This window comes from Anabrus simplex, chromosome 1, assembly GCF_040414725.1.
Source record: "Anabrus simplex isolate iqAnaSimp1 chromosome 1, ASM4041472v1, whole genome shotgun sequence".
NCBI classification, from domain to species: domain Eukaryota; kingdom Metazoa; phylum Arthropoda; class Insecta; order Orthoptera; family Tettigoniidae; genus Anabrus; species Anabrus simplex.
Window position 1 is genome coordinate 1523939179 of NC_090265.1, and position 10941 is coordinate 1523950119.

The following is a 10941-nucleotide window of genomic DNA, read 5'->3' on the forward strand; positions in this document are numbered from 1 at the left end:
GTAGCAAATTCTTAAACGATTTCAAAGAACTTTGAAATTTATCGAACCTTTCCCTGGATAAATTATTCCAATCCCTTATTCCTCGTCCTATAAATGAATATTTGATTGATGATGCTTGTTGTTTAAAGGGGCATAACATCTAGGTCATCGGCCCATGAATATTTGCCCCGATATGTCCTCTTTGATTCCAACTTTATCTTAATAATGTGATTTTTCCTACTTTTAAAAGCTTCACTCAAGTTTATTCGTCTACCAATGTCATTCCACTCCATCTCTCTACTCGGAACATACTGCTTATTCGAGCAGCTCGTCTCCTTACTCCGTTGACTTCCCAGTCCAAAGTCAGCAACATTTTCGTAACGCTACTTTTTTGTCGGAAATCACTAAGAACAAAGCGTGCTGCTTTCCTTTGGATCTTTTCCAATTCTCGTATCAAGTAATCCTGGCGTGGGTCCAATACACCGGAACCATACTCTGATTGGGGTCTTACTAGGAACGTCCACGCCCTCTCCTTAAATACCCTCATAACCATGCAAGGTCATACCCAGAATTCTTTTTGGAGGCTCCAAAAACAAAAGCTATAGGATCAATAAAAGATACCCGTGGTTGGAGGTGGCAGAATACACCCATGTTATCTTCCGCCTGTCGTAAGAGGTGACTAAAAGTGGGACATTGGGCGTGGGTTGGCAACCACGGTTCCAGTAGATGAGTTTGGCATTGCTTCCACTTACTTGTGCCAGGCTCCTCACTTTCATCTTTCCTATCCGACCACCCTTGATCAACACTTGTCCACTTCCGACCCAGACGTTATTAGATTTGCAAGCCCTAGAAGTCTTTCATTTTCATCCCCTTCGTCGACCTTCCCTTTATTTTGCCGATGGCTTCACTTTTTGAAGGTCGGAAATCTTCTATATTCCCTCTGATTAGGGTTAATAATAATAATAATAATAATAATAATAATAATAATAATAATAATAATAATAATAATAATAATAATAATAATAATAATAATAATAATAATAATCGCATGTGGAGAAAATAACTGATGTGATGCGAAAAAGGAGGATTACTTTTTATGGATACATGGCCCGAATGAATTCAACACGGTTAACCAACCGCATTTTCACTTTCCTCCAAGAGAAAAAGGCAAAGGGGGCATGGTTCAGTGAGGTACAGAAAGATCTGCAGGAGATTGGGATCTCATTTGAAGATATCCAGGAGCGTGTCCCACTTAAGAAAAAACTCCAAGAACATCAGAGTTTCCTACCAAAGCCGAAGATGAAAACTGGAAAGGCATGGATGGAAGAACGAAAGGAGCAACACCGTATACGAATGAAGGAGTACTGGACCAACATTAAAGCTCAAGGGAAAAGGTTGAAATGACGTGGTCCTTAGTTGGCCGAAACGAAACAAGAGAGAGAGAAATAATAATAATAATAATAATAATAATAATAATAATAATAATAATAATAATAATAATAATAATAATAATATGAGCTTATGGCCTTCGGAGAAGCGTTGAGCTAGTCTTTCGAGATGACTCCCTAGACCTGCGCATCCGTGAGGAAGTATTATGCTGAAGATGGCACGAATACCCAATCCCTGAACCAGAGGAAGTTTAACCAATGAAGGTTAAAATCCCCAAGCCAATAGGGAATCGAACCCGGGACAGCATGCTAACCATATAGCCACGAAGCCAGACAAAACTTTTGTCCTCGTCGCGAGGTAGTAGAGCTCTTTTCAGACAGCCGCAGTGAAGGTGAGCCACCAGCCCACCTGCCATTCTTAAATCTCCGGCTGTACTGGGAATCGAACCCCGATCTCTGATGAGGAAAGCTAGTAGCACTAACTGTTACGCTACGAAGGCGAACGTTGTACAGTTAAACATCCTCTTACAGTAATAACCACCACCATTAGCAAATAAAAACGCTATATAGTTAAGAAATATATTTAATCGAGTAAAAATTTTCAAGTTTAGAGTCCTCATCTACAAAATATAAAAAAATCGTGATAGGCAGAAGTGAAATAGATAAGTGAAAATGATAATGTAAATGAGTCCAAATATCTGAATTGGTCCCCTATTTCACCAACATTGCCCAAATGTAAACATCATATATTTTAATAGTAGGAAATGAAATATATATTGGCCATAGGTAGTTTTGCAAATTCAAAATATTATGGATATTATAAACACATTTATTTTTATGCAGTGTTTAAAAAAGTCTGTAAGTGCAAGTTGTAAATTAATGAAGTTCACGTATAATATATAAACAAGTACGAACTATTAAATATGACCCACGGGTGGCGTCATTTTTAATAAACATACAGAAATATTTTCATTTTATCGAGCCTCTGTAAGATAATTTATCAAACCTGTAAACGTCTTTTTTATAATAATGATAATGTAGAAATATTGTATTTCCTCGAGTTTTAAACAAATGGCATCACTCTTTTGTAATGTGTAGAACACCCATGAGAGTGCATTCGTGATGGCACCATCTTGTTGTTGAAAAGTTGTTACCAGTCAACTGTTGTGAGGCAGATCGTTAAGCAAGACGTGCAGAGAGGACTACGTACAGTACGAAGCACCCGCGATGCCTTGCAGATGCGTTAGACAGCCTATCCACCAATTAACAGCATTTGACATACGCCACATTGTGGGACTGCATGAGGCTGATTGGTCTATCGTGCAATTCAGTGGGTACATGAGGGCACCCAGTCACGTCGTGCAGGTTCGGTTCGAGCAAGAAATACCACCTCGAGGGAGGACCATCGTATGGTGAGCCAAGCATTGCGGGATCCCATAGCTTCGGCACCCGCCATCCGCGAACATGTACTGGAGACTCTACAACATCCTGCAAGTTCCCGCATAGTGCCTCGACGACTCACATCCGCCGGATTTGGGCCCTACCGCCCCATGCGTCGGTTGCCATTGACACCAGAACACTAACACCGGCGTTTGGAGTGGTGCCTTGCCCGGGAGGCATGGGCAGAGGACCTCTGGGGTCGCATCATGTTCAGTGATGAGTTCTGCTTTTCCATAACCTCCGGATGACCATCGTGTGCAGGTTTGGCGGCATCGAGGGCAGATCCTGCCCATAGTGTGGAAAGACACACAGGAGTATTCCCTGGCATCATGGTGTGGGGAGCCATGGAATATGCGTTCAGGTCACCTCTAATAGTGCTTCGGCAGACTCTGATGGCACAGCAATACGTCAACATTCTGCGTCCGCATGTCCTACGCCTTATGACACAGCACTCTGGGACAAGATAATGCACGTCCACACACAGCACGTGTGTCTATGGACTGCCTAGAGCATGTTGATGTCATCTTGTGGCCAGCAAGATCCCCGGACTTCTCCATCAGAGGAACACATGTGGGATGACATTGGAAGGGGTCTCCGTCCCAGTACCAACCTCCGGGATCTGGAGGGACAGCTGCAACAACTGTAGACGAACTTGCCTCAGGAGAGGATCGAAAGGCTCTTTAACACCATTCCGATCCGAATAAGGGCATGCATTGCTGCCAGCGGGGGTGCGACACCCTACTGACCTGGCGCCAACATTCCATCTGTAATTGCCATCGGCCTTGACTTTTTCATCCCATATTGTAATCGGTTCAGTAAAGGCACATTGTCATTCAGCAATTATGTAGATTGGTTCACTTTCATCCAATCCTTCTGGGTGCTTAACTTTTCTTCTAAGGTAGTGTATATTCACTAATATGCACTTTTTTTAACGGGAAAGATTATACTTTCTGTTCTTATAGAAGAAACTTCAGTAAGAAGAAGTTAGTATTTCATCAATCAAGAAAAAGTTAGTATTTCATCAATCGTATACACAAATACAGGTATAAATATTATTATGCAGCAAATTGTACTATTTCATTACGTCTACTTGCATGTGTATATTGTTGCACACCTCAGCTTACAATCAATCACACTCCAATACATAAAATCACTTCATGCAAATAAATAAATAAATAAATAAATAAATAAATAAATAAATAAATAAATAAATAAATAAATAAATAAATAAATAAATAAATAAATAAATAAATAAATATGCGTTATAATAACGTTTTTATAGCAATTTATATCGTTTATGATATGTTTCAATAAAAATTGCGGTGTGTTGTAATGTTACAATAAGTAACTCGCGATATCACAGTCAAACTATAACTATTAACCATTTAACTGGCAGTCAGAACGATACGATGATGTAACTTCTGAAGTCTGAATACGATTAGACTAACTGACTTCACTCCATTTCTCCACTTATTTACTGCATAGTGGCCCGTCAGATGTGAAAACAAAAATAACTGAAATATGTGTGCTAGGAAGACGGTGCCTCTTATCTATCCTCGTTACTCTCGACACTAAAAGCCATGCGCTTAAGATTAAAACGTCAATAAAGGCATAGTATAACCAGACTTTCATATATGAGTTAAAGTTATAAGTAAATTTTGCGCGGCAAGCGGGTGAATCATACCTCAGTGTTCACGACCTTGGCAAAAGAAAAAAAACATATACACCTACTACCCTTCCTCACAGCACATGGAAAGTCTCCACTACTTGCCGTAGCGCTATACAAATCGGTTAGCCGCGACGAACGGCGTTTTATGCATATTTCCGCCAGTAATTATGTTAATAATTAAAGAAAATAAAGGAAAGAATTAGCAGATAAGAGAAAAAGGCTTGTACAAATAACTTTTCTTAAATAATTCCTAGTTCCAGCTGGCTAAAGTGGAAAAAAGATGTAATGTTTACTTCACAAAGTGGGGGAGTAGGACTGTCCCTCATCGCTACACCCCCTAATCGCCGCCACTGTTTGTAAACACGCCGAAAGTGCAGAAAAGAAAATTTAATAACTTTTAATTTACACACGTGTAGATATTCCACTCTATAAAAGAGTTGTTTGTATGAAACAAAACTGTTCGGCGAAATACGTGTGTAGAAGGCAGACGTCTGTTTGGAACTTCGGCTGCATTCCGACCAGGTTGTCCAGATTAAAATGATGTCCGTGTATTCGTCGCTGCTGAACACACTAGCCATTGCCGATATGCAGGCAGCAAATATAGTACTGTTGTACCATACACCATCCTAGAACTATGCGGTGGAAAACGAGGTTTACTAATGCAAGGGATGTATTAGACCAGTAGCGCTGAGTAACGTGCTGCGAGCGACCGTCCGGTTGTTATCTCTTCGTATTCTGGCGTAACCTGTCCGCTGGCAGTAGTGCCCCTTGAAAAACCAGTTGGTAGATATCCCATTCAACATTTGTGCATGCGGAACATTTATATGTGGAAAGTAAGGCGCTCGCGAGCCGCCTGGTATATATACACTGACTGAGCAAATGTCATGGGATAGCGGAGCACTGATGCGCAGGTGTGTTGTCTGCGCACCACACGCCTCCTGTGCCAGGGGTATAGGAGACCTTGTGAGCAATGGCTGTGCAAGTGACAGGTGTAACATGGAACGTCGTCGTGAACTGACACCTTTCGAACGGGGTGTGGTGGTCGGTGCCCTACGAATGGGAAGTGCGATTTCGGAAGTGGTGCGGGAATTCGGCTTCGCACGATCAACCGTGTCCAGGGTGTATCGTGAATGGTTGAATGCGGGTGTCACCGTCCACAACAGACGAACAACCGGCCGTCCAGCCACCCTCGATGACCGTGACCGGCGACATCTGAGACGGATTGTCAATAGTGACAGACGGGCAACCGTGCAACAAATCACGGCTCAATTCAACACAGGCCGTACTAGACACGTATCCCAGTGGAGAATACATAGGAACATGTGTTCTATGGGGTATGGGAAACGGCGCCGCACACGGGTGCCACTATTAACCCAACGTCATCGGGCACAACGACGCGCATTTTCGCCAGTCCCAGGGATGGACACTGGAACAATGGCGTAACGTGATATGGTCGGACGAATCACGATTTCAACTGCACCATGCCGATGGGAGGCACCGTGTATGGCGCAGACCACATGAAGCGATGGATCCCACCTGCCTCGAAGGTGTGGTCCAGAGCGTTGGTTCTATGTTATGGTCTGGGGTGCATTTTCCTGGTATGGAATGGTCCCCCTAGTTGTTCTGGAAGAGACTTTGAATGGTACGCGGTATGCTGAGCTGCTCGGAGACCATATCCACCCATTTTTGGCCTTCCAGCGCCCAGACGGTTCTGCCTTGTTTCAAGATGATAACGCGACGCCACATCGCTTCCACGTCGCCCGGGAATAGTTTCAGGAACATGCAGCGGAAGTCCAACGACTGCCATGGCCACCCAGGAGCCCCGATATGAACCCTATCGAGCATATCTGGGATGTCCTGGAAAGCAGGCTCCGTGCCATGGATCTTGCACCCAAGAACAGACCAGCATTGGCGGCCGCTTTGCAAACGATTTGGTGTCAGCTGCCTCCAGAGGACTACCAGGGATTTGTCGACTCACTTCCACGGCGTCTTATGCAGTTAGCAGGGCCAGAGGAGGCCCCACACGCTATTAGGTGACTATTCATGACATTTGCTAAGTCAGTGTACTGCATAATTATACTCTATATTAAAAGAGTTTACTAAAACAGATTTGTCCAGTCCGTCCGTCCGTTCTACTGGACCGATTTGCTTCATTTTTGTTTCATTCTCTTCTGAATTACCTGCCAATGAATCAACAGGCAGGTGAAGACTTACCCTAGCCTGCAATACATTCCGTACCTAGCGGGTTGCACACAGTAAAGGAACAATATATTTACGTAAAGATACCGGCTAAGCTGAACGATTAGAAATAACGGCAACTATAGGCAAACCTGCAATTTCAACCAAACTGGTATGCATATTATTTAATACCCTGGCGAGCCGAACACGTCCTCGGACACTCCCGGCACTAAAAGCAATCCGCCATTTCATTATTTCTATCTGGAGAAAAATACAGAGGGAGTAAGACACACCTAACGGGGTGGAATGAGGAGGCAGTGGCATGTAAAAATAATCAAAAATGATCTATATTAGTGTGGAATTCATAGCTTTGGAGGTCGCTGAGATGAATAGCGACATTTAACATTTAAGTCCACGTTCAGCCACCATCGACATGGGAGTTGAGAAGGGATGGAAAAGAAAATGTCCAAAATGACCGAGATTATGTATGTATGTTCCAGTATAACTGTCAACCAGACTTAATACACATATGGCTTACTATCTGGAGCAAAATACTGTGGGAGTAAGACACCCCTAGCACCCCTACGGTTGGGGTTTGGGAGTGACATATAAAAATCGTTGATAATGACCAACATTAGTGTCGAAACCATATTTTTCGGGGTCACTGAGATGAATTGTGACACTCTGGATGACGTTAAGTCCAATTTCAGTCTCCATCGGCATGCGGGTCATAAGGGGTGAAAAAGAAAATGCCCAAAATGACCGATTTCAGTACAGAATTCACAGTTTCGGGGTTCTCTAGGCTGACTGGTGACAGTCCCCATGACAGTTGGAACCGTATACGTCATATCTATAGCGCGACGTGTAAATACATACAGTCATCACTTACTTGTATTATCTGAAAGGATCAGGCAATCTGGGCTGCCACAAGGACAAAGTTCCACACGAATCAAAATAATCTAAAACTAAAACTTTAAGTAAAACACACAACAATAACTCGAAAGCTACAAAATACTTCGTAAAAACTGAGCGAATGCTTGCGCCGTTTGGGTCACGTAGATATCAGCTTGCATTCGGGAGATAGTGGATTCGGATCCCACTGTCGGCATCCCTGAAGATGTTTTTCCGTGGTTCCCAATTTTGCACCAGGCAAATACTGGAGCTGCCATGGCTGTTTCCTTTCCATCGTCCCCGTAAGACCTATCCGTGCGACGTAAAACAAACTGTTAAAAAAGTTCGTAAATTATCAATCAACGACACAATAAAGAGATCTACAAAAGTAACTTCACACATCAAACCCACTAATGCCCACCGTATGATATATCATACGCAAAACGTGCTTTCCAAATTGCGTTATATCTAAGTCACCGTGACTGTTTAGCAAATTTTAAAGGTATCATTTAGCGCATCAGGGACGCAAATAATGTTTCCTAGCCAATCGCATTGTTGTTTTCCTCCTGTTACGATGATAGTTGGCAAGAAAGTGCGGGTAGCGCACCAGGCTGACAAAATAACGCACAGGTGAGTATTTATAATTATTGTGGAATTGAGCTATGAAAAATTAATCATATTTCAGTATATTTGTTATGGGAATAGTATGAGGATTTGACCTCGTATGATAGTTACTATCTTCACTGATCAAGATGGCATTCAAACACAAATATCTTTTAACGTATGAAATATCATACGCTGGGCATTCGCAAGATGAAATTTTTCAATTTCAGATAAAATACAATAACAGATGGGGAGGCCATTCTGAACATTCTGGTCAGCTTAGAAAATGGTGATTGTCATAATGACCCATTTTCAGAAGCAGATGAAATATGATTAGTGCTTGCGGGAGCTGTTGATGGCAATGACAGTGATCAAGACGATGGGAATAGTGATGATGATAATTGTGCTACAGCTTGGGATGTAGGGAAGTGTGTACTGAGACAGGAAATCGAGGCCAGAGAGTAAAGAAAATTCCGTGTGGCTTAGAAGAGTGACTCGATGTATGCATTTTTGAAAATTCAGAGAGAGTATTTACTGCAGCTGATGAGAATCAAGTACCACTACAGAAGGTTCCTACAATTACAGAATCCATTGATGTATCTTCCAAATGAAATAAATCCAGGAATCCACAAAAGAAAGTAAGGAAAGTAAGAAATTGGGTAAACAAGGAGCTTAAGAAGTCAGTGAAATTTACGGAGAGAGATGTGCCAGAACCATCATGCGTTCAAGAGTGGAGTGTCAGTAAGTTCACTCCAGTGCTTTGTTCATTTCCACATGATGAAGTGATTACTAAATGGTGATGGAGAGAATCATGAAAACAAACTGTACCGGGCGGTACACCTCCACGCCGCTAATTCAAACATTGCGCCAGTTGAAACTTCTCTACTGGAGGAAGCCTGAACTTTAACAACCATGTTAATTCTAAAGTTTCTCAGAAGATGTCGCTATTGTAAATTTTGAAAAGTTCTGAACTGTGTCTTTTTCGATTTATATTTGTTTGCTCTGTAGTAAGAAGTGTGAACATTCTCTTCTAGATGGCACTAGTTAAGAACTACAATTGTGCACCCTAGTGCGAAGTGAAGGAACTTTTTTTGAAGAAATTTTGTAGTCATAAGTTTGTTCTTTGTTAAATTTCTTTCAGTTACTTTTTGGGTTGGCAGTATAACCCTTCTCTTTCCGCTTATTTGAATTTAGCCAATCCTGAATTTCTCTAATTAAATTTTGACCAATAACGTATGTCTTCTCCGATATGGAGATGTTGCTTTATGCTACCCAATAAAATTTAGGGGGGTGTGGGTTCTCATTCTTGAAAGGTCTCGAATGTTCCACGAGGGAATTTAAACTGCTGATTGTCTGGTCTCCGGGCCACTTCAGTAACATCTATCCTAGTGTGATTATGTAGCAGCGGGCGGGAAGCGCCTCTTTCTTCGGGCAGCAGTTAATCCATCAGGTAATGGCCTTTTAATAACTTCTTTGCTCGCTAGCTCAGCAGTTTAACCCTCGGGGCAGGTTCGAAACTTTTATCATGTAACTTTCCTTCAAAATGTAAAAGACTCTTGGTATAAATTCTGTCTCTTTAACTACAAATTGGGATAGAGAGTGCCTAACCCTCCCGAGCTCCCACTCATATTGTTTTGAGGTGACTACGTTTTCATAACAGTTTCCCTTCTCTTCGTAATGTAATAAAGTTTTCCTATCGTGTCACCTCCGTAGTATGGGATTAGCCCTTGCATAAGCGACCTAGTGCCAAATAGGTTTTTAAAAGATGTATTAGGAGTGCAAGTTACGCCTCCACTCAAGTTGGTATTTTGGGGCCAAGTAATTGTCCTGTTTCTTTACTGAATAGGCCTCAGTAGGTTGGGTATTTTTACCCCTGTTCTTGTGTGCCTGGAGGGCAGCTTGAAGGTTGAGTTTGGTGTAGCCTTTGAATAGGCTTGAACTTTGTGAGCAGGTTGCTCTTTCTTAAATTTGGTTTTTGTGTGCCTCGAGCAGGCTTAACTGGGTAATTGGGAGCTAGTGCTCCTTGGCATGATTGGGGTTTTCTGCCCCTTTGTTGAACTTTGTTCATATGTAAAGTTGGGCTCATTGCTCAAGGATTGCGTGTCTGGGGGCTCGAAGCCCAAATCCATTAACAAATTGCAATTGTACATTCTTAATTTGTTGATATGCTACTGAGTACCTGTCATACTTGTTATTTCTTGATCTTGAAAAGAAAATATAACCTTTGTTAAATTTTAAATTAACTTTAATTTCGTAAGTTGAGACCTATTCATCCCAGCACCTTCTTTCACCTCTGCTGTTCCACAGATACCTCGGAACACAAACAATACAATGTTTTCTGTGGTTACTCTTACTAATAAGTTTCTGTTGTATTACAAAAACAACAGTAGGCTTCAAAGTTCGCTTCAGATCATGCTAACACATCATATGATAGGTGGGAAGTAGGGCCTTTCCCCACGAGTATTCCTTGCCCCAGAGGGTTCTGAATTATTTAAATTCCATCTATAAGATCAGTATTCTGTTTTTAGCTCTAATTTATGTTGCAATAAATTAGTTTTGTTCTAAGTAAATCATAACTATATTTGGTGTAATATATTACCCCCTACTGTCCAGCGTATGATATATCATACGCCAAAAAATGGTCCTTAAAACTGAAATATTCAGATTTTTTGTATTCTTGCTTCAAGGATCGGTTATAGATGTAATGTTGAAAAAAGTACAAGAAAACTCGAAAAAAAATCTCTTCTGGGCATTAAAGGGTTAACAGGTACCGGTAATGAAATTCCTAAAACT